Raw genomic sequence first — 24,765 nt, forward strand, 5'->3', positions numbered from 1 at the left:
TTTTCTCTGCCCTTCTCCCTCCCTTCTCCCCTCTTTTCTCTTCTCTCTATATTTCACATTTCCACACGGCCTCGGATCTTTACAAAATCGTCCCCTTCTTTAAGAACCTGCAGTATCCTAGTCTGTTTTTTTTTTTTTTTTTTTTTTAAGTTAATTTTGTTTACAAACTGGGTGTTCAGGTCAATGACTTCTGACAAATAAACGCACCCATGCACCCACCGCCCCACAGATTTGCATCTTAGGAAGTTCCCTCAGCGCCCTGATTCCTGCTACAGTTCTTCTGTCATTTTTCAGTCATACTATATAGTTTTAGTCTTAGGCTTTCATTCACCTTTTTCATATATTGGCAAATATTTATTAAGTACCTTCTATGAAACAAGCATTGATGTTACAGAAATTAAAAACTAGAACTAGTCGGTTTTAAAAGAAAAGACCGAGTGGGACTGCTGTCCTTCCACCTACTTATTTCTGATAATACTATCCACCACCCCCACTCCCCCATCCACCCCCCTATCCCCTTTCAGACCCTTAGACAACTTGGTCAGCTGACCAACCCTTCCTGAGAAATAAATTGACTTTTTTCCTGTTTTCTTTTTTCCTCAGGAAGGCTGAAGGTGAACGAAACACACTAAACGCAGAATAGCTGCTGAGGGGATAGCACTAAAATGTGTGGAATTCCCTGAAGGGCGGGCGGGAGTCCTACTGAGAGAGTGGGAACTGTCACAGGCACTGTTCCCAAACCAATGAAGTCTGAGAATGCAGCTGTAAAGTCTTCTGGGCAGGGGGCAGGATGTGAGTGCCTGGAACAGACACATAAAAGAAGTTGCAGCATATGCCTTTGAGTTTAATGAGACACACTTAGAAAAGATGGGGAGGTAGTCTACTGACCAGAGATGAAGAAGGTTTGAAGACTGCACCCCTTCACCCCACCAGCTCTCACAAAGAGTATGCTGTTTGGTGGGAAGGGCGAAAAATCAATCTAAGAAAAGTAAGCATGGGAATTCCCTAGTGGCCCAGTGGTTAGGACGCAGCAGTCTCACTGTAGAGAGCCGGGGTTCAATCCCTGGTCAGGGAACTAAGATATAAGCTGCACAGTCAAGAAAAGAAATGAAAGCAAGAGACAGAGGCAGAGAAAGAAAGATATAGAAAGAAAGTAGGTATAAGGACACAAAATGAAAAATAAGAAGGAAGGAAAAATGATAACAAAGATTTGTTGCGATATTGTTGTTAACCTAGCCCTCTTCCTGAGCCAGTGACACAGGGTTTCCACTTCCCTTTACTGTCACATGTTGCTCAAGTCTAGAAACTGAGAGATCTGAACACTAACTCCTACCAAGGGGATAACCTCTAGACCCACACAGTACGTGTTCTAATTACAAAACCGTGCTGAGCTGCTTAGAGTTGAAACGTTTCAACATAAAGAATTTGTCTTCTAGTGGTGTTAGAAGTGAGGGTGAGTTCTTTCTTCCTTTTATGTCTTGCTCTCTGTTTACTGAAGTACAAATATGCATACAGTAAAGCAGGTAAAACTTGCATTAATGTTTAGTGTACAGCTGGGTGAATATTTACTACCCAGATTAAGATCTAGATTCTAGAATACTTCTCCCCAAAAGGTTTCCTTGGGCGTGTTCCAGTCTACAGCCTCCCTCCCCAGAGGTACCCACTATACTGACTTCTGTCATCATCAATTAATTTTATTGTTCTTGATCTCTAAAAAAATGGAATCATATAGTATGCTTTCTTTTGTGCCAGGATTTTTTTTTTTCACTCAGCATAGTGTCTGTGAGTGTTGCATGGTATGAATCAGCAGTTCATTCCTTGTTACTGCCAAATACTAACCATTTATGGATATGTCAGAATTTATGTAGCCAGTCTCCTGTGGATGTATACATTCACGCTCCTCCATTACTGTTTTTAGTTTTTAGCTATTATAAAACATCCCTGTCATTTGCCACACTTATGAATTCTTTTCTCTTGGGTATATATTTAGGAATTGCATTGCTGTGTTGCTATTTTTTTGGCAATAAATAATACATTTTAAATACAAACAAGTGAGCTACTTCTCTGTCTTAATATGTGTACAATATTGTAATATAAATATTTTATATACATTGTTTCAAGTGATCTTCAATACCTTTTTGTGAAGTAAGAAGAGTAGGTGATTCACTTAATGAGTTTCCCTAGCAGGAGCTGTATCTGGGCTGCTAGTGTGTGTTCCCTTATGATTTTGTGTAATTTGGCTGGCATCTATCTACATAGTTTGTCTGTACTCTGTTTCAGGACTCAGTCAAAAGGTCACCCTGTAATTCCAATCCAGCTTCTCACTGTCCCTCTAATTCTAGGCTCTCTCTTCCTTCCTGTTCCCCTCATTTTCCCCCAGAGTGGGGATGCTATGGGGATGGAATCACAGTAAGCCAACTGATAAAGAAAGCAGTGACAGAAGTAGAATGGGAGAATGCAGAGAGAAAAATAAAAGACTAAGGCAAAAGGAAAAGGCACATAGAGGAGACCTGAGGCAGTCAAAGAGGAACTGCACAAGTGATAAGATACCATGAACAACTTGCAGAAATGAGCAGAGACATCTTGCCCACAGTTCGAGGAACAGAGCAGAGGCACCAAGGCAGTGGGCGTCAGCAAACCCAGGCAGTTGAAACCCAGGGAGTCGAAGGAGGGGAAAGACATAGTCAGGTCTTGAAGTAGGTCATGTAGGATTCTGGAGAAAACAGTTGCAGCTGCTGACGGAACCTTGCTAAGAACAGAGACAGTCCCAAGGAAGTATTTATTTATTCTCATATGCCTCTCTGAGTCATTTCGATTTCCACGGAAGGGACCAGCAGGAGGTTATAAAGAGGGTACTCTTACTTCTGTATTGTTTTCCATGTCCTTTTCTAATGTGTAAAAAGGAACCTCCCAAAGACAAGCAAAAGCTAAGATCTTTCCCTTAGATGTAACCCTTTCAGTCTCTTGACTGTTCTTTGTCTGTCTCAATATTTGTATCTCAAAATTTCAACAATTCCTTCTATTTCTTTTCTTTCCATTTCTCCAGATATAAGCCACTATCTTCAGCCTCCTTCAGTCTCTCCTATTCTCTTTTCCAATATTCCCTGCATCTATAGTCAAACTTGTCCTCACATCTTAGCCAGAAACTTCGCTTCTTCCAAATCCATTCTCTATTCTTGCCTCTAAGCTGCATTCTTGGACCTCTTGATCTTTGGACAAGACAACATCTGATAAAAACAATAAGAAACAGCAGTTTTCTAAAGCTAGGATTTTTTTTTTTTTGGCTGTGCTGAGTCTTCCTTGTGGCATGCGGGTTTCTCTAGTTGTGGCGCCCAGGCTCTCTACTTACAGCTCCTGGGCTTAGTTGCCCCTTGGCATGTGAATCTTAGTTTCCCAACTAGGGATTGAGCCCATGGCCCCTGCATTGGAAGGCGGATCCTTTCATTTATTTATTTTTGGCTGTGCTGGGTCTTCACTGCCGGGTGCAGGCTTTCTCTAGTTGTGGCGAGTAGGGGCTTCTCTTGTTGCAGAGCACAGGCTCCAGGCACTTGGACTTCAGTAGTTACGGCTCCTGGGCTCTAGAGCACAGGCTCAGTAGCTGTGACACACAGGTTTAGCTGCTCCATACCAGGTGGAATCTTCCCAGATCAGGGAGGGAACCAGTGTCCTTTGCATTGCTAGGCAGATTCTTAACCAATGAGCCACCAGGGAAGTTCCCTTAAAGCTAAAATTTACTTTTTTTAAGGCAATTTTTAGAAAAATTAAAATATATACGTAACATAGATACTGAGAGAGCCTATAAAATTGTGCAGCACTTTGCTGAACAATGCAAAGGCCCCCAAGTTCCTGCCCTCGGGTTGATCAGTCTGGTTCATGGAAGGAACCAGAAAAGAAAGTCAAAGAATCCAGAGATTTTATTCATGTGGGAACAATCCAGAAAGGCGTCTGAAATTATAATCTTCCAGAAGTCAGAATCTGAACTAGTTCTTAAAAGATGGGTAAGAAAAGAGATAGGCAGAGGGACTTTCCTGGTGGTCCAGTGGTTAAGACTTCACTTTCCAGTGCAGGGTTTGCAGGTTTGATCCCTGGTTGGGAAGCTAAGATCCCACATGCGCTGAGTTCAGCTCAGTTAGCTCAGTTCAGTTCAGTCACTCAGTAGTGTTCGACTCTGCGACCCCCTGAGCTGCAGCACGCCAGGCCTCCCTGTCCAACCAACTCCCGGAGCCTACCCAAACTCATGTCCATTGAGTCAGTGATGCCATCCAACCATCTCATCGTCTGTTGTCCCCTTTTCCTCCTGCCCTCAATCTTTCCCAGCATCAGGGTCTTTTCAAATGAGAAAACTTGCCCTGAGACCAATAACCAAAACATCATACGTAAGGAATATTGTAACAAATTCAATAAAGACTTTTAAAATGGTCCACACATTAAAAAAAAATCTTTAAAAAAAGAAAGAGAGAGAGATTAGAGAAGGGCATGTCAGGAAGATGGAACAGCCTGGGCGAAGTAATTGTGCTAGGAGGTTTGTGCAGAAGTTCGGAGAAGACTGCTTTTTTGGATCTTGCTCAAGAGTAGAGCCCTTATAGGAATCCAATAGCAGATTATGTTTTTCTAAAACCAAGCTCAGGCTCTGCTATGGCAGTCTTTAAATACCAGACATGCTACTTTGGCGTAAGCCCTTAGGTGACGCAAAATCTTACTGCATATTTTTCTTTTTTACAATATCAACATACCGCTTGCACTCCAGAGACACCAAATATGTCACTTTATCTTACATGCTTCACAACAACTAAAATACGGTCTCCTTGCTCTGTGCTTTTTCTAATCTCTTTTCTCCATTGCTTCCCTCCCTCCCAACTATGAACCCCAAACTCTGCTGCTTCATTTCATTATCCTATCTATTGTGTCAGCCAGACGGCTTTCTGGATAGAAACCAACTTGGTACAGTAGTGGAAAGGGTTTCCTGCAAACAATCTTCTCTCATGTCTATTTTTAGAACAAAGACAAGGCTGAGAGTTAGAAGACCCAGGTAGCAGCTCAGACTATGGCACTATCTTGCTGTGCTATGGACTGTGCTAACGTTTATGTTGTTAAACCTCTGTCTCAGTTCTCTAATTCTAAAAAGTGGTCTTGGACTTCCCTGCAGGTCCAGTGGTTAAGACTCCGTTTGATCCATGATGGGGGAACTAAGATCCCATATACTGAGAGGTATGGCCAAAAAAAAAAAAAGGTGATCTTAGGGCTGAAGGGGAAGGACTCCAACTGATTTATTCTCTGCCACCTCCAACACATCACCTACACAAATACCTGGGGATTCATGCATGTAGAGCAATCTCCCCATGGGAGACAGGGGATAAATTATGTAAATATTTTGACTACTAATTAAGTATGCACTTATCATACCTCTTTCAAATACGCACTCGAAATTCCCAAATCTTTCGAAGTTTCCCTGGTTCATTTTTGTGCCTGGTACATATAGACACATTCAGCAAATATCTGAATGAATGAATGACTCTCCAGCTCTAAAACATAAAGGTACTGGGGAAGTCACTAGATTCTGAATGATATCACAGTTGTAATTTGAAATATCAGAAGCACCTGAAAGGAGCTACCTAGTTGCTGTTTCTGGGTCTGGCTAAAGAAAGAATTTATTTTTCTCCTTGCATTTCAAATTTTCCACCAACTTTTGTTCCCTTCAGGTACCCTGAGAATGAAGCTATTTACCACTATCTCCCTAGTTCTTCTTTGATCTTGACAGCTGCCATCAATATCAAGAAATCAAACAACCCCAGGGAAAAACTGGACCTGTTCCCACCATGGTGCACATGCAGTAAGGAGCATTCTTCTTCGTTCCCACACCCCTGCCTCAAAGTACAGCCAGTGACAGGACAGCGGCTCTGCTTTCAGCTCTCTCACTACTGGCCAACTAGTGAACCTGTCAGCACTGCCTCGTCCCAGAATAGCTGCATGCTTCACTGGGGCACCTGAGCGATAAGGTGAAGAGAGCGATAAGGTGAACGGGTTTCAGTTGTGTTGTATTTATCGAGTATTGAGATATGAAAAAGAAAAGCAGGATTATTCCTCTTCTCAAGAAACATGACCTTTCTGCTGGAAAGCATGAACAAAATATGGGGAAGAGAAAGTAAAAGTTCAGAAAGGGCAATGAAAACATGATTTTGCTTTATTTATTAATTTTTTTGGGGGGGCTGTATCTCAAGGCTATCGGGATCTCAGTTCCCCCACCAGGGATTGAACCTGGTCCACAGCAGTGAAAGCTCTTAATCCTAATCACTTGACCACCAAGGAACTCCCTGCTTTTGCTTTGAATAAGAGCATATGAAAATAAAGTCCAGGGTCCTGGTGGTCCAGTGGTTGAGAATCCGCCTTCCAATGCAGGGGATGCAGGTTAGATCTGTGGTTGGGGAACTAAGATCACACAAGTCCCTGGGCAACTAAGCCCTTGAGATGCAACTATGGAGCATTTACCCTTCAGAGCCTGTGCTTGGAGACAAGAGAAGCCCATGAGCCATATTGAAGACCCAGCACAGTCAAAATTTTTTTTTAATTAAAAGAAAAAGTCCTAATGTGATCACTGAACATTGTTAACATTTCTAAAAGGATGAGATTGGGAAGGGTGACGGAAAATTGGGACTATGAAAACATCTTCTTGGATGACAAAAAGTGCTTCAATATTGTCCTATTAAATTATAGAAAGATTATCAACAGATGGTTGGCACATGATAAAGGGAAAGAGCAGTAATTAGTTGGAAGCAGAATTAATTCATTGAGCTTAAATTGTGTTGATTTTTTCACACAGGTTTTACTAACCTTATTTCAATGAGGTTAGTAAACAAGATTGGGGGAATACCTGACCAGAGTCCTTTCTAAATAGAGGAACTATTGACGTTAGGGGCCAGGTAACTGTTACTGGGGCTTGCCCTGTGCACTGTGGGATGTTTCACACACCCCTGGGCCCTCCCCAACTAGATGCAGGTCGTGTTCTCTTTGCTACAAGCCACAGCCACCAAACAAGTCTGCAGAAATTGCCAAATGTTCCTGGAGAGCAAAATCACTGCTGGTTGAGAACCAGTGCCCTAGACTGAGAAAATCTCTAACCAGATCCTTTTGTAAAGGACTGAAATACCTTACCCATCTTGAAATCAACTATTTGGAAAACTCACTTATTTTGAATATAGATTAGAAAGGCAAAGTAAGGGAAAATTTTTTTCTCACTAGAGTTCAAAATTTTACTCATAGAAAGGCTCAGGTGGCCCCTCATAGAAAGCACATTCTCTCCCTTTTAAATTACTAGAAAATATTCCAAGCATACAAAGCAAAATGTTAATGTCTGATACAGAGCATAAGTTGGTTATTTGAGTTTCAAACCAACAGCAGATTAGAAGAAAATTAGAAGAAACGTGTATGCCTCAGGCAAGGACCCTAACATACTAATGACAAGACAGAACACAGACAAGTTATTAAAAGTGAACATATTTCTGAAAGAACAACAAATTAGAGGGAAATTTTGGGCCATGTTATTCAGGTCATTTTAGTCCTTGGCATCCCACTTTAAAGATATGACCAGGATGTTGAAGAATCTGGAAACAAGGTCATGCAGAGCAGCTGGGGAACTAGGGTTATTTAGAGAATAGAAGACATTAGGGGAGAACACGATAATTTTCTTAAAATATTTGCTATGTTTCCTAAAACATAAGTAGTAAATTTCTCACTGCTGACTCACCTCCTGATTTCTGGAGTCATAGACCTATAGCCTGTTTGATATCTCTTTTTGAGTGGCCATCAGGCATCTCAAACTAAGCATAGCCAGAATAGAAGAACTGGTTGCTCTTCCAGTTCCCCAAATCTTTTCCTTTCTTAGCCTTCTCCATCTAGAAAACATTATCACTATTCACCCTTTTGCTAAAGCCCAAATGCTAGAAGCTCTACGGGATTTCTCTCCCACCTCCCACATCTCATCCAACAGCAAGCTTTACCTCCAGAATCTACCCAGATTCCTTCCTCTCTATGTCCACCACAGCAACCTTGTCAAAACCATCAAAATCTGCCATTTGATCTACCACAATTGTCTCTTAATCACTCTTACCGATTTGATTCCTATTCTTCTATTACTCATTCTTTACAGAGGACTCAAAACCATACCTGGCCTCTTCCCCTTTATACTGCCTTATTATTTATCACTATTCCCCTGATTCATTAAGTGCTAGCCACATTAGGTTTGGTGGCTTTTTTTCCCCCCTGTCCATCTATTATATCAAGTTCATTTCTGGGACAAGACCTGCCTGGAGATGTCTTCACAAGATTTTCAAATGTTTGAGTCCTTCTTGTCATTTAGGTCTTAGCCCAGGCCTGTTTCTTAAAGAGGCCTCCTTTCTTGGGCTGTCTGTGTTATCCTTCTGCCCACTCATGATTTATCACATTTTTCTGTTTTAATTTTTTTCATAGGTCTTATCACTATCTGGAATTATTCCTTTGGTTATTATCTGACCCCATTACAACAAGGATCTTGTCCATCAACCTTATTTGTTCCATATACTTAACATATAGAAGGAGCCTGTACAGACTAGATGCTCAATTAGTATTTGTTGGATAAATGAGTAATAATATAGATTTATTAATAATAATATAGATAAACTGGATAATTGTTCCTTAATTTGGTAAAAATTGGATTAGATGATTACAGATTTCTGAGCATTATTAATTTCTTAGTGAAATGGGTGACTATGAATTTATAACGGTTCCATGATCTTCTAAGTTTATTTCTTTCAGCATCCTGGGGGTAGTATCAAAGAAAGTTAAACCAATTCTGCGGATTTTTCAGGTGGGTAAAACACAAGGACTGTTGGCCAAGGGACTCATTCAACCAAGCAGTTATCTTTGCAGGTTTTACTGCAGGAAAAGACATCTCTCTACAGAAGCACTACTTAAGGTGTTAGGGTGTGGGGAAAACACTGCATTCAGAAAAACAAATGTTTTCCCAGCCTCTTCAGATTTTACTCTCAACTCTGTTTTCTCCATTTACCCAGATGACCAGACTCCCTGTTTTTTTTCAGCAAACAGATTTTGCTAATTTTCATTCCTTATGCGCACCTCACCTCTAAGTCATTACTTCTAGAATCCTGCTTATTTTAGAGATTTCCATCCTCCTCTCCGTATCTTACCTCACCCACACCTCAGGACTCTGTTCTATCCATTATTCCCATTTCTGCCTTAAATTTCTCACTTCCTGCTCTGTCTCCCTGCTGCCAATGGGATTCTAAAGCACCCCCTTCCTGAAGCTCTCTCAGTCTGCCATTCCTCTGCTTCCCATAAGGTCCTTCACTATCAAAATCCCCCAAGGAACCACTTCCACTCTGTTTCTATTTATTTCCCTCCCATTCAGCATCAGCATATTTCAGAATGTCTTGTGGATGCACAGAAATTCAGCCCTCTATGTGAAATTACGGATCTGCTACTAACAATATCTTGGGCACAATGGGAATTATTTATTTCACTGAAATAATGACTATCTTCCTTTGGCCACATCCTGGTACAATTTCTCCCTGAATTAAGTGGACATTCCCATATCTACAGAAAAGAGGTGGGTCCACAGAAAGAAAACCAGAACTCTCACACATATGTATAAAGAAACTTGACCTTGCTCCCTTAGACTTTAAGTTTAGATGTGTTTAAGGACCCTCCCAAGGGGTACTAGGTAACAGTGGTCTCTGATAAATGGAACTAGGCTGGAAGCTTCTCAGGAAGATAGCTCTGTAATGAACCACCTCACTAGAAGAGAAACATCTATTGTCTATAACTCTCATACTCTTTTTTTTCTTCTTTAATCTCCTCCTGGTCTTTAGAAAGTTTTGCTGCAACATTCCAGGTTTATCTCAGTTTTGTTAAGTATTGGACCATGAAGTCACAATCCAAGGAAAAGAGAAGCATTTGGCATTTTTTGTGCTCCTGCCCTTAGGCCACTAAGATGGTAGTTATAGTCTTTAGAAATAATTTCCAAGGAAAACATGTTCTTTTTTTTTGCTTAAAGGTTCAAACACTCTTCCTCATATTCCATTGCAACCTCTCTATTGAAGCTTTAGCTGCAAAAAAACAAACACAAATGAACTAACTGTAGAACCTCCTTGGCTATAACCTCCTTGGCTATGATCCTAATCAAACTCTCTTCATCATTTAAATTGCTAATGAACTCCCCTAATCTCTCTTAGCATCGCCACCATTCTTCAAGGAGCCTTCTCAGCTTCTCTCATTCTTAATTCTTTTCCATTGACTCTTCCCCGTCAATGACACTTAAATGTCAGGTTTATCTCTGTCCGGATTCTCCATCATCTCAACCTTTCCCACAGAGGAACTACTGCTACTGCTAAGTCACTTCAGTAGAGTCCAACTCTGTGCGACCCCATAGACGGCAGCTCACCAGGCTCCCGCATCCCTGGGATTCTCCAGGCAAGAAAACTGGAGTGGGTTGCCATTTCCTTCTCCAATGCATGAAAGTGAAAAGTGAAAGTGAAGTCGCTCAGTAGTGTCCGACTCCTAGCGACCCCATGGACTGCAGCCTACCAGGCTCCTCCATCCATGGGATTTGCCAGGCAAGAGTACTGGAGTGGGTTGCCATTGCCTTCTCCCCCTACAGAGGAAGGGGATTTCAAATCTGTGGTTTTCACTCCAAATATTCTTTTGAATTCCAGACCAAATTTATAATTGCCTGTTATGAACTGCCACATGACTATCCTGTAAATATCTCAAATTAAACATGCCCAAAGTTCAGTTCAGTCACTCAGTTGTATCTAGCTCTTTGTGACCCCATGGACAGCAGCACGCCAGGCTTCCCTGTCCATTACCAACTCCCAGGGTTTACACAAACTCATGTCCATTGATTCGGTCATACCATCCAACCATCTCTTCCTCTGTCGTCCCCTTCTCCTCCCACCTTCAGTCTTTCCCAGGATCAGGGACTTTTCCAATGAGTCAGTTCTTCGCATCAGGTGGCCAAAGTATTGGAGTTTCAGCTTCATCAGTCTTTCCAATGAATACTCAGGAACGATTTCCTTTAGGATGGACTGGTTGGATCTCCTTGCAGTCCAAGGGACTCTCAAGAGTTGTCCATCTCCCAAAGCTGCTCCTGCTCCTCCTCCTCTACTTGATTTGCCCATATTGGTTAATGGTATTACTAGTTATCTAGTTTCTAAACAAAAAAAATTTTCATTCTTCTATCTCCTTAACCTTCTAGTTGTCAAGTCCTTTCAAGTCTGCTTTCAAAAAATGTACCTCAATACCTGACTAGTTATTGACAAAATCAAATCTTGTGTTGAAATGATGCTGTAACAATTGACTATCCATAAGCATAAGAATGAAGTTGGATCCCTTCCTCACACCATAAATAAAAACTAACTCAAAATGGACAATAGATCTAAATGTAAAACTTTCTGACCTGAGTTAGACAAAGCCTTTGTGATATGACATCAAGAGTGCAAGTAACAAAAGAAAAATTAAATTAATTGGATTTCATCAACATAAAATTTTTTGTGCTTCAAAGAATATCACCAAAAAAGTGAGAAGACAATCCATACAACATGAGAAAATATAACTCATAGACCTGATAAAGAGCACAACCAGAATATGTAAGACTTTACAACTCAACAAAAAGACAATCCAGTTAAAAAATGGATAAAGACATGTCTTCAAAGAAGGTATACAAATGACCAACAAACAAAGAACATGCTCAAGATCTTTAGCCACTGAGGAAATGAAAATCAAACTCATAATGAGAAAGCACTTTACATCCACTAAAGTGGCTGTAACTTTTTAACAAAGATACATAATAACAATTGTTAGTGAGGCTATGAAGCAATTAGAACCCTCATACATCACTTTGGGTATGTCCCATGGTACAGTGCTTTGGAAAATAGTTTGGTAGTTGTTCGGTAGTTCTTTATAAAGTTAAACAGAATTACCATATGTCCCAGCAATTTCACACCAATACATATACTCAAGGGAACTGTAAACCTGTGTCTGCATAAAAAACTTGAACAAGAATGTTGATAATAGCATTATTCACAATAGCCAAAAATGGAAAAAACCCAAATGTCCATTGACTGGTCAATGGATAAACAAATGCAGTAATAACCATCATGCAATGAAATATTATTTATTCATAGAAATGAAGTAGTAATACCTGCTACAACATGGATGAACTTTGGAACATCATGCTAAGTGACAAACAGGCCAGTCACACTAGATTACGTACTTTATGATTCCATCCATGAAATGTCCACAACAGAGAAATCTATAGATATAAGTAGTTTAGTGGTTGCCAGAGGCTGGAGGCAATTATGGAGGAATGCAGAATGATTGATAATGGTTATGGGGCTTCTTGTGGGGGGTGATAGAATGTTCCAAAATTGATTAATGGTTGCAAATCTCTGTGAATATCCTTAAAAACCCCAAGAACTACAACACTTTAAATAGGTGTATTGTAAGGTAAGTAAACTATATCTCAGTAAAGGTGTTATACTTTTTTTTAAAGTCCCTAAATTTATCTTCTATTTCCCATGCTCATAGCCACAGCCTCAATTTACAGTGAATAACTAACTGATTTCATTTTCTTAAATTTCCCCAACATACCCCCTTACCCATCAAATACCACATAACTATATTTGCTTTTTTAAATACAGATCTTTTTTAAGCAAAATATGTAATATGTGAATTATAAAAGACAAAAGTTATAACTACGTAAAATTAAAACTTCCTATCGTGATAAAATGTTATCAAAAAATTTTTAAAGAAAAACTGGCAAATATGTGTCCAAATCATATGACTAAGGCTTCATTTACATAATACACAAAGAGAAAGGAACAATAAAATAAGAACTATATAATAAGAAAATTGAACAACAATGGACAAAAATAGGCTAAGCATGGAACAAGCATTCATAAGGAAAGAATCAGTAACTGTCAAAATGAAAAAATATCCAAACTTACTAAAAAATTATTTTTTCTTCCTACTTCATAATTTCTTCCTACAGAGATGGGTAAAAATTATGAAGACTGAAAATACTTATGCCTGGCTAAAGTTTTAGAAAACAGACAAAGTGAATGTAACATTGTTAACTTTTTAAGGAGGCAGCTTGACAATATCTATTGAAATTTATCAAGAGGCAGATCAGGTGGTCTGGTATTCCCATCTCTTGTAGAATTTTCCACAGTTTATTGTGATCCACACAGTCAAAGGCTTTGAAATAGTCAATAAAGCAGAAACAGATGTTTTTCTGGAACTCTCTTGCTTTTTCCATGATCCAGCGGATGTTGGCAATTTGATCTCTGGTTCCTCTGCCTTTTCTAAAACCAGCTTGAACATCTGGAAGTTCACAGTTCACATATTGCTGAAGCCTGGTTTGGAGAATTTTGAGCATTACTTTACTAGAGTGTGAGATGAGTGCAATTGTGTGGTAATTTGAGCATTCTTTGGCATTGCCTTTCTTTGGGATTGGAATGAAAACTGACCTTTTCCAGTCCTGTGGCTACTGCTGAGTTTTCCAAATTTGCTGGCATATTGAGTGCAGTGCTTTCACAGCATCATCTTTCAGGATTTGGAATAGCTCAACTGGAATTCCACCACCTCCACTAGCTTTGTTCGTAGTGATGCTTTCTAAGGCCCACTTGACTTCACATTCCAGAATGTCTGGCTCTAGGTCAGTGATCACACCATCATGATTATCTGGGTCATGAAGCTCTTTTTTGTACAGTTCTTCTGTGTATTCTTGCCATCTCTTCTTAATAGAAATTTGTATATAGGTCAGGAAGCAACAGTTAGAACTGGTCATGGAACAACAAACTGGTTCCAAATAGGAAAAGGAGTATGCCTAGGCTGTATATTTTCACCCTGTTTATTTAACTTATATGCAGAGTACATCATGAGAAATGCTGGACTGGAAGAAACACAAGCTGGAATCAAGATTGCCGGGAGAAATATCAATAACCTCAGATATGCAGATGACACCAACATTATGGCAGAAAGTGAAGAGGAACTAAAAAGCCTCTTGATGAAAGTGAAAGTGGAGAGTGAAAAAGTTGGCTTAAAGCTCAACATTCAGAAAATGAAGATCATGGCATCTGGTCCCACCACTTCATGGGAAATAGATGGGGAAACAGTGGAAACAGTGTCAGACTTTATTTTTCTGGGCTCCAAAATCACTGCAGATGGTGATTGCAGCCATGAAATTAAAAGACGCTGACTCCTTGGAAGGAAATTTATGACCAACCTAGATAGCATATTCAAAAGCAGAGACATTACTTTGCCAACAAAGGTCCGTCTAGTCAAGGCTATGGTTTTTCCTGTGGTCATGTATGGATGTGAGAGTTGGACTGTGAAGAAGGCTGAGCGCCGAAGAATTGATGCTTTTGAACTGTGGTGTTGGAGAAGACTCTTGAGAGTCCCCTGGACTAGAAGGAGATCCAACCAGGCCATTCTGAAGGAGATCAGCCCCGGGATTTCTTTGGAAGGAATGATGCTAAAGCTGAAACTCCAGTACTTTGGCCACCTCATGTGAAGAGTTGACTCATTGGAAAAGACTCTGATGCTGGGAGGGATTGGGGGCAAGAGGAGAAGGGGACAACAGAGGATGAGATGGCTGGATAGCATCACTGACTCGATGGACGTGAGTCTGAGTGAACTCCGGGAGTTGGTGATGGACAGGGAGGCCTGGCGTGCTGCGATTCATGGGGCGCAAAGAGACACCACTGAGCGACTGATCTGATCTGATCTGATTGAAATTTAACTCTTCCACAGTTTGCAGTCCATAATTTCTATTCTGGAGGGGTTCTACAAAATACTGCCACAGCTTATATGGATAAAAGTATAACCATGATCATTGTGGCATTATGTCATAGGAAAAATTTGGAAAACAACATAAATGTCTAAGAGAGTTTGTTTTAAAAAATTTATGTGCAATCTCACTTGCACTATTACACTCTTTTTATTTACCAGTTACAACCACACTGATATATACTTTTAGATTAATTTTTTGTTTTTTGCTGCACTGGGACATCATTGCTGCTTGCAGGCTCTCTATAGTTGTGGCGAGCGGGGGCTACTCTTCGTTGTGGTGCATGGACTCCTCACTGCAGTGGCTTCTCTTGTGGAACACACAGGTACATAGGCTTCAGTAGTTGCAGCAGGGGCTCAGAAGTTGTGGCACTCCGGCTTAGTTGCCCCTGGGCGTGTGGAATCTTCCTGGACCTGGGATTGAACCTGTGTCCCCTGAATTGGCACATGGATTCCCATCCACTGCACCATCAGGGAAGTCCACACACTGATGTTTTTTCAATTCTGCAGGAAACACCAAGATCTTTTCACCTTCAGTTCAGTTCAGTTGCTAAGTTATATCCGACTCTTTGCAACCCCATGGACTGCAGCACACCAGGCCTCCCTGTCTATCACCCAACTCCCAGAGTTTACTCAAACTCATGTCCATTGAGTCGGTGACACCATCCAACCATCTCATCCTTTGTCGTCTCCTTCTCCTCCCGCCTTCAATCTTTCCCAGCATCAGGGTCTTTTCATATGAGTCAGTTCTTCGCATCAGGTGGCCGAAGTATTGGAGTTTCAGCTTCAGCATCAGTTCTTCCAATGAATACTCAGGACTGATTTCCTTTAGGATGGACTGGTTGGATCTCCTTGCAGTCCAAGGGACTCTCAAGAGTCTTCTCCAGTTCCACAGTTCGAAAGTATCACTTCTTCAGCACTCAGCTTTCTTTATAGTCCAACTCTCACATCCATACATGACTACTGGAAAAACCATAGCTTTGACTAGATGGACTTTGTTGGCCAAGTAATGTCTCAGCTTTTTAATATGCTGTCTAGGTTGGTCATAGCTTTTCTTCCAAGGAGCAAGCATGTTTTAATTTCATAGCTGCAATCACCATCTGCAGTGATTCTGGAGCCCAAAAAAAGTCTGTCACTGTTTCCATTGTTTCCCATCTATTTGCCATAAAGTGATGGGACCAGATTCCATGATCTTAGTTTTCTGAATGTTGAGTTTTAAGCCAGCTTTTCCACTCTCCTCTTTCACTTTCATCCGGAGGCTCTTTAGTTTTTCTTCACTTTCTGTCATAAGGGTGGTTTCATTCACATATCTGAGGTTATTGATATTTCTCCCGGCAATCTTGATTCCAGCTTGTGCTTCATCCAGCCCAGTGTTTCTCATGATGTACTCTGCATAGAAGTTAAATAAGCAGGGTGACAATATACAGCCTTGACGTACTCCTTTTCCCATTTAGAACCAGTCTGTTGTTCCATGTCCAGTTCTAACTGTTGCTTCCTACCTGCATTCAGATTTCTCAAGAGGTGGGTCAGTGGTCTGGTATTCCCATCTCTTTCAGAATTTTCCACAGTTTGTGATGATTCACACAGTCAAAAGGTTTGGCATAGTCAATAAAACAAAAATAGACGTTTTTCTAGAACTCTCTTGCTTTTTCCATGATCCAGCGGATGTTGGCAATTTGATCTCTGGTTCCTCTGCCTTTTCTAAATCCAGCTTGAACATCTGGAAGTTCACGATTCATGTACTGTTGAAGCCTGGCTTGGAGAATTTTGAGCATTACTTTACTAGAGTGTGAGATGAGTGCAATTGTGTGGTAATTTGAGCATTCTTTGGCATTGCCTTTCTTTGGGATTGGGATGAAAACTGACCTTTTCCAGTCCTGTGGCTACTGCTGAATTTTCCAAATTTGCTTGCATATTGAGTGCAGCACTTTCACAGCATCATCTTTCAGGATTTGAACTAGCTCAACTGGAATTCCATCACCTCCACTAGCTTTGTTTGTAGTGATGCTTTCTAAGGCTCACTTGACTTCACATTCCAGGATGTCTGGCTCTAGGTGAGTGATCACACCATCATGATTATCTGGGTCGTGAAGATCTTTTTTGTACAGTTTTTCTGTGTATTCTTGCCACCTCTTCTTAATATCTTCTGCTTCTGTTAGATCCCTACCATTTCTGTCCTTTATTGAGCCTATCTTTGCATGAAATATTCCCTTGGTATCTCTAATTTTCTTGAAGAGAACTCTAGTCTTTCCCATTCTACTGTTTTCCTCTGTTTCTTTGCACTGATCATTGAGGAAGACTTTATCTCTCCTTGCTATTCTTTGGAACTCTGCATTCAGATGGATATATCTTTCCTTTTCTCCTTTGCTTTTGGCTTCTCTTATTTTCACAGCTATTTATAAGGCCTTCTCAGACAGCCATTTTGCTTTTTTGCGTTTCTTTTGCTTGGGGATGGTGTTGACCCTTGCCTCCTGTACAGTGTCATGAACCTCGGTCCATAGTTCTTCAGGCATTCTGTCTATCAGATCTAATCCCTTGTATCTATTTCTCATTTCCACTGTATAATTGTAAGGGATTTGATTTAGGTCATACCTGAATGGTCTAGTGGTTTTCCCTACTTTCTTCAATTTAAGTCTGAATTTGGTAATAAGGAGTTCATGATCTGAGTCACAGTCAGCTCCCAGTCTTGTTTTTGTTGACTCTATAGAGCTTCTCCATCTTAGGCTGTAAAGAATATAATCAGTCTGATTTCAGTATTGACCATCTGGTGATGTCCAAGTGGAGAGGTGTCTCTTGTGTTGTTGGAAGCAGGTGTTTGCTATGACCAATCCGTTCTCTTGGCAAAACTCTGTTAGCCTTTGCCCTGCTTCATTCTGTACTCCAAAGCCAAATTTGCCTGTTACTCCAGGTATTTCTTGACTTCCTACTTTTGCATTCCAGTCCCTTATAATGAAAAGGACATCTTTTTGGGGTGTTAGTTCTAGAAGGTCTTGAAGGTCTTCATAGCACCATTCAACTTCAGCTTCTTCAGCATTACGGGTTGGGGCATAGACTTGAATTACTGTAATATTGAATGGTTGGCTTGGAAACAAACAGAGATCATTTTGTTGTTTTTGAGATTGCATCCAAGTACTGCATTTCAGACTCTTTTGTTGACTGTGATGGCTACTCCATTTCTTCTAAGGGATTCTTGCCCACAGTAGTAGATATAATGGTCACATATACTCCCACGGTGACACTACAGAAGACTGTGCTCATGGTGTCTGTAGACCCAGATGACCACTCATATCACAGTTCATGCTATCGTTGCCTCCCCTCCCCCAACCCGGTAGTGCCTGACTTCTGGTCTTGGGTGGAGGACCTGGGGGAGAAATACAAAAGTCAGGCTGGAGGAAGGGGTGTGGTGGTGTCCGGAAGGCTTCCCCTTTGAGAAGGTAGGTTGAGAAAGACCTGAAGACTCCGTGGCAGTTCCCCTGCAAAGTAGGAGGGAGGGAGATAAGAGAATGAGGGTACAGAGTGAGAAAGGGCTGGAGAGTTAGACTATGGTGTGTTTGTGGTCTTGCAAAAATGTCCACATGGCTGAGGTGCAGTGGGCCAAGGGCAGAGAATAAAGTGGAAGTGAGCAGGGATTGTATTACAAATGTCCTGATGCCAGGTGAAGGTGTCTGGACTATGAACTTTATTCTGAGGATCACAGAGAGGCAGTAGGTTAAATACGGTAAGAACGTGAACAAAAATTTTAGAAAGATGATTGCCTGACTGTACTAAAACTAATTAGGAGCCTTCTATAATAGATGACAATGGCTTGAACCGAGGTACTGGTAGGAGACTCAGAATATTAGGCATCAGAAAGACAGAAAAAGTACACTGAATGCAAACCTTTGTTTTCGAGGAAATTTCTTTAAGAGGCAGATCTTTATATCTTTCTATTTGATTTTGCTTTTCCAAAACTACAGATGGGAAAATACAACAAAGAAATAGTTGTAACAAAGCAGGAAAAAATACAGAACCCGACCTTGGGGAAATCATTCAATAAACATCTACTGATCAACCACCATTGATACATACTGCTCCTTGGAACAATTCTCTGTATACCCTAGAAAGTTACAGAAAGGCTTAAATTCTTTGCTAAGCTTCAGGATATGTGCTATCTGATGGAAAAGGGCATTTCTGAGCGCTGGGGGCCCTTCTTATAGGATAAAATCTTTTAGAAAATATTTCAGCTATTTCTCAGTTTGCTTCACCAGAACAGAGGCAAGCTTACATACTCATGAGAGATTGGGAGCTCCTCTTTAACATTCTGGATCTCGAACTGGATTTGGAAGGATAACCTTATGTTTATTCACTGCAAGAAGCCTGAGTGAGTTGACCTTCCCTTCTCTTTCTCCTGTGTTGGAAAGAGCTATTCCTCCTCCAACTTGCCACAGTTTTCACCAAGGGGACTTGTCTGGGGCAGGTTTATTTTCATCTTGAATTGTTCCATGTCACTTTCTCTTTCCTGCTTATCACCGACCCAGTGGAGCCATAGATAACACTTTATAATTTAAGAACAACAACAAAAAAAGAAGAGCAAAAGATATTTGGAATGTTAGGTACTGAGACAAGGAGAGATGTCTGGGATGGATAGTAGGCAAGAAAAAGGGAAAGGTGAGGTAGGCTGACATCTCCTGGCCGTAGGTGCAGGAATCCCTATCTACAAAGTCCTCCTTCTCCTTGCCGGGAGACACTGGTTCTTGCTTAAAGGTCTGGAAACTTTAAGAATTAGATGATCTCTAAGGTCCTTCCCAGTTTAAAAATTTTACAACTCTCGTTGGAAGATTTCAGCAACATACATTTTTACAGGGATGACTTGTAAAGAAAGCTAAATGATTCTTCATTAAAATTAGGCCTGAGGACCTGAGACTCATAGATAAACCTGGAAATAGAAGTTAAATCTCTGGGATCTCCTACAGTCCCTTCAGTCGATTTTTATAAAAGTTACCCCAAACATCAACAACATTTTGCTTCTAAATTTTGGCCTCTCTTACTAAACCAAACACCAGTAGGACAAAAGAGTATGAGGGAAGGGAACTGAAGTTGTGCAATGTGTTTTGAAGAAAGTAAATTATTTTTAATATGTAGGATAAAAGAAACTGGCAGAGCTGTCAGATCTAGCAAAAAAAATAAATGCTATTAAATTTGGATTTCAGATAAACAACGAATACTTCTTTTAGTATAAATGTGCATTTATATTAAGTCACTTTAGTTGTGTCCGACTCTTTGCGATGCTATGGACCGAAACCCACCAAGGCTCTTCTGTCCATGGGATTCTCCAGGCAAAACAAGAATACTGGAGTAGACTGAAACTTCTTTTTCCAATATGTCCCATGAAATGTTTGGAACATATCTATGCACAGAACTTGGAGAAGTATTTTATGTCACAACTCTAAAAAAGTAGCTAAAGTTCTGTTCCATCTCACAGGTTGTTAGAAGGATTAAATCGGATCAAGTGGAAGAAGTGCTTAGCACCATATCAATAATTAAAAGTTCTTTTTGCTTTCTCCTTAAGCTGAGGAATATATTGGTCATTTTCAATTGTCCATGTATAGACTCGCTGTTAAAAAAGTCAAACACCAGTCACCCTGCATACATCTGCTTCATTTTCCCCTGCTGTTCATCTGTCTCAGCTACAGAAATGGAAAAAAAAAAAAAAAATACTAAGCATTGGATGAAACATATTTAGAAAGGGAAATCTGCTAGTGGATATTAAAAAGTCATAAATTATTATAGTTTAGTCACGCAATGGGGCTTCCCTGTGGTTCAGCAGTAAAGAATCTGCCTGCAATGCAGAAGACGCAGGAGACCTGGGTTCAATTCCTGGGTGGGGAAGATCCCCTAGAGGAGGACATGGCAATCCACTCCAGTATTCTTGCCTGGAGGATCCCATGGACAGAGGAGCCTGGAGGGCTACAGTCCATAGGGTCGCAAAGAGTAGGACACAACTGAAGCGACTGAGCACATATGCATGCAATACTTCCACAAAGTATTTCACAAAGCACAAAGAACTGGCTTTATATGGGGGCAGTTTCAGATGTTAAAAACATTTATGGTGTAAAGCAAAAGGCCCATTCCCAACTGCATGACCTTGGCTGATCAGTAGAATGGTGACAGGCATGGAGTTATTGGGAAGATTAAATAATATAGATTCAAGTTCTTTGAAAACTGTAAAGCAGTAAGTTGTCACCGTGCTGAATCCCACACAGTACAGGAAGTCAGGATCCCTTGAACCAGAGGTCATGCAACGACTGATCCCACAGGCAGACTTTCCTCAAAGGCACTTTTCTCTATATGTAGCTTGGGAAGTCAGTCAGCGTCATTTGCCCAGTAAGTAGCATGACTTCATCACTCTATCACTTCCCAGAATAACCTCTTAACTACCACTCTTTACATTAGGCAACCTATCTTTACATCCTGTGAAGACAGTTGTGTCAACTCCAGTTCCTGCTTGTTTTCTGATGACTACCCACCCACCCTTGTTCCCCAGATGGTTGATCGGCAATGCTGGGACCATAAGAAGAAATCTAAATAGGTCACGGGATATACCCACAGCTTCATATTCTTGATCTGGCTGTGAGGCCTTTTTACCTTAAACATTTACCACTGTTCCTTCTAGTCCGTAAATGCTCTTTGTTAAGACATCAGCCTAATAACATGAAATACACAGACTTTTAAAAAAGTTGTAATTAATTTGTCGTATTTCACACACAATTTTACTACAGTAGGCTTCAAACTGGGCTTTTTAAAAAATACATTATCAACACCCCCACCAGAATGGTACACTGCTACAGTGGATAAGCCTGCATAGTTTCCATTAGCGTTTACTCTTGGTGGTGTACAGTCTATGTGCTGGGACAAACGTGGAACGACTCAGATCTAGCATGCTGGTGTCACACAGTGTACTTTCACTGCCTCAAAAATCCTCTATGCTCCACCTAGTCATCGCTCCCTGTCTTCTCCACCCATTTTTGATAAAAATAATTTTCCAAGACTTCAGCTTTCATGAGTTTTCTAAAATTGTTTTTCTTAAGAATATGCCTGGTTGACCCTTTTTTCTTTCTCATCTTCCTTTCCACTGCTTTCTCCTACTTTGTAAAAAAAAATAGGATATCTCTAACCCATCTTAAGTTTTTACTACGGTGCAACAGGCACAATTTAAGAGTGCATAGTTACTGAGAGATAGAGATCTGACAGTCAATATGGTATTGATGGGAATAATTAAAGGGGGAAGAGTCTTCCCAGTGATAGTCAGAGGGTGACCATCCATGGAAGGGTGACATTAGCATCTCCTGGGGGCTTGTTAGATGTGAAAACTGACAGTTCCACTCCAGACTTGCTGGGTCAGACTCTCTGAAAGGTAGGGACCAAAAAACTCGTAGTAACAACACCAAGCCTTCCAAGTGACTCCTAAACATGCCAAAGTTTTAGAAGCATCAACTGGTAAAAAAAAAAAAAAAAACCCTCAGCAAAGTTCCGGAACATCTGTCTGAGTTGAGAAGTAAGACGGTTGGTACAGGGACAGAAGTTAACATTTTCATTTGAAATAAGAAAGTCAGAATTTTTCTGACACAAACCAAGTATGATTTGGCTTACTGGCTTGCCCATGGACAATGGCTTTGTCATGCAGTTGATAATTCTACATATGCAATGAGTTATGTTTGTAATCAAAGGTTTTTTAAAAACAAACAAAACTCTACAGGAACCCACGTATATGGTTGTAATTTCTTATTTTTAAAATCTTTATTTTTAAAGGATTATTTTTTATCTAATTTTGTCTCTGCCGGGTCTTCATTGCTGTGCGGGCTTTTCTCTAGTTGCAGCGAGTGGAGGCCACTCTCTAGTTGGTGCACAAGCTCTATGGTTTGTCGGCTTCAGCGGTTGCAGTTTTCTGGCTCTAGAGCACAAGCGTAGTAGTTGTGGCACATCGGGAACTTCAGCATTGGCAGGCTGATTCTTTACCACTGAGCCACCAGGGAAGCTCTTAAAGGTGGTGTTTTTTTGTTTTTTTTTTCCTCTTGGATGTGGACCATTTTTAAAATCGTTACTGAATGTGTTACAATATTGCTTCTATTTTATGTTTTGGTTTTTTGACCACAAGGCATGTGGATCTTCGTTCCCTAACCAGGGATCAAACCCACAGCCCCTACATTGGAAGGTGAAGTCTTAACCACTGGACCACCAGGGAAGTCCCATGTACGGTTGTAGTTTAGGGGCAAGTGGAACCTGAAATGCAGCCGCAATTACAGGCTAGCTCTGCTCCTCAACCAGAGGGAGGGGCACGTTTTCTCTGCACAGAGGGAGGGTCCCTAGAAAACTGTCCATTCCGCTTTTCCCCCGAGGCACCTTTTCCTAATCTGCACAAAGGTACCAGAAAGGCTAACAATAACCCTGAAACCCATCAAGACAGCAGAAACTAATCCCGGAAAGTAATTAAAGCATTTTAGATATCAACTTAAAAATGTGTGTGTGTGTGTGTGTGTGTATGTGTTGGGGGTGGGGGGGGGGAAGGTGGGGGCGGCGGGGGCAGGTTGCATAGTTTTTCAAAATTATTTTCTGAGTAAACAAGCCAAAAGGGAGATCACTGTATCTGTCTCTCCTTCCATGTTGCTCAGGCACACACACCCCTGCCCAAGTCTCTTCCTTTCTCTGGTTGTTATGCCACATCAAAGCCCATCCTTTCCTTTAACCTTCTGCCTGATCTTTCACCTAAGCGTTCTCAAGTTTATTCTTTTCTTTTGCGGGCGCTGCCAATTCACTTCTAGGACCACACACTCGAGCCTAACTAAATACACCAACCCATCATTAGCTCATCTCGGCTGGATTCTCATTTCCAACTCCTGTAAATCCACAAGAGCAGGGAGGGTGCCCCAAAGGCACACACTGCCGCCTAGCGGCCGACGGTTTACCAGGCGACTGGGGCGACGCCGGGACAGGCCAGCAGGGGCGTTTGGCAGGGGCACCAGCGGGGAACCGCCAGGGTTAGCTCCCTCCGCTAGGGTCATGGCCTTATCTCTGGAAACATCTTTCCAAGTCTATTTCTCTCAAAATTTATTTCATCTTTCAAAGTCCAGCGTAAACGCCATGATTTCTTTTTTCTGATCTTCCAAGGAAGAGGACCCCACTCCTCTACAAGTCTCAGAGTGGGTTCAGCTGTTTCACTGTAAGGCCTGGAGAGCCACACTGCCTAATCCCAACTCTTTCTCCTCCTCTAGTCCCTCAAAGACTCAGGGCCTCTGAAGTACGTGCCATCAGGATATTGCAGTCTGCTGATCCCCTGGGCCACTTCCCTTCATTCCCTGGAAATCTGAAAACCTGACTCATTCTCCTGGTTACACAACTCCTGCTGTCATCATTCCTAGTGGCTTCGTCATCCTTGGAAACAATTCAGCCCTGTATTGGCCTCAGTTCCTTATCCGCTCATTTCCAATCATCCTATTTTCCAGTCCACCTCGCACTCATTTTCATGGTGACACCCTAGCCTGAGTCATTCATAATAAATGCTTTTCTTCCAAAACCTCTGTTTCTTACATCTCACACTGATCACGGCCTCTCCAACAATTTTTTTCTTTTTAATGTGGACCATTTTTAAAGTCTTTATTGAAATTGATAGTGCTTCTGTTGTTTATGTTCTCATTTTTTGGCCATGAGGCATGTGGGATCTCATTAGCTCCCCGATCAAACCCGCACCCCCTGCATTGAAAGGCAGTTTTAACCACTAGATAGTCAGGGAATTCTCCTTTAACCATTTCCTAATAGGAGCAGGATCTCTAAGTTATTAACTCTATTAATTTTCACTTCATCACCCTTCTATTTTTACTTTCCATATCCCCCAACTTAAATGGTTAGATTCATCACTATAAGCACTCCTTTGCAAAAACTTGGAACTCCTTA

The 24,765-nt window shown here is 41.0% G+C and overlaps 1 protein-coding gene and 1 long non-coding RNA gene across 3 annotated transcripts in view; one reads left to right on the top strand and one right to left on the bottom strand.

The window, feature by feature from the left end:
- SLC2A3 (solute carrier family 2 member 3) overlaps positions 1 to 24,765 on the bottom strand; it is an 86,193-nt gene that overhangs the window by 51,223 nt on the left and 10,205 nt on the right. The window lies entirely within an intron of this gene.
- LOC139183211 (uncharacterized) lies at positions 1,198 to 23,429 on the top strand. The gene is made up of 3 exons (XR_011566761.1): positions 1,198 to 1,453; positions 5,147 to 5,208; positions 5,700 to 23,429. It is a non-coding gene; the product is annotated as an uncharacterized lncRNA (long non-coding RNA).

This window comes from Bos indicus, chromosome 5 (genome assembly GCF_029378745.1).
Source record: "Bos indicus isolate NIAB-ARS_2022 breed Sahiwal x Tharparkar chromosome 5, NIAB-ARS_B.indTharparkar_mat_pri_1.0, whole genome shotgun sequence".
Lineage (NCBI taxonomy): Eukaryota > Metazoa > Chordata > Mammalia > Artiodactyla > Bovidae > Bos > Bos indicus.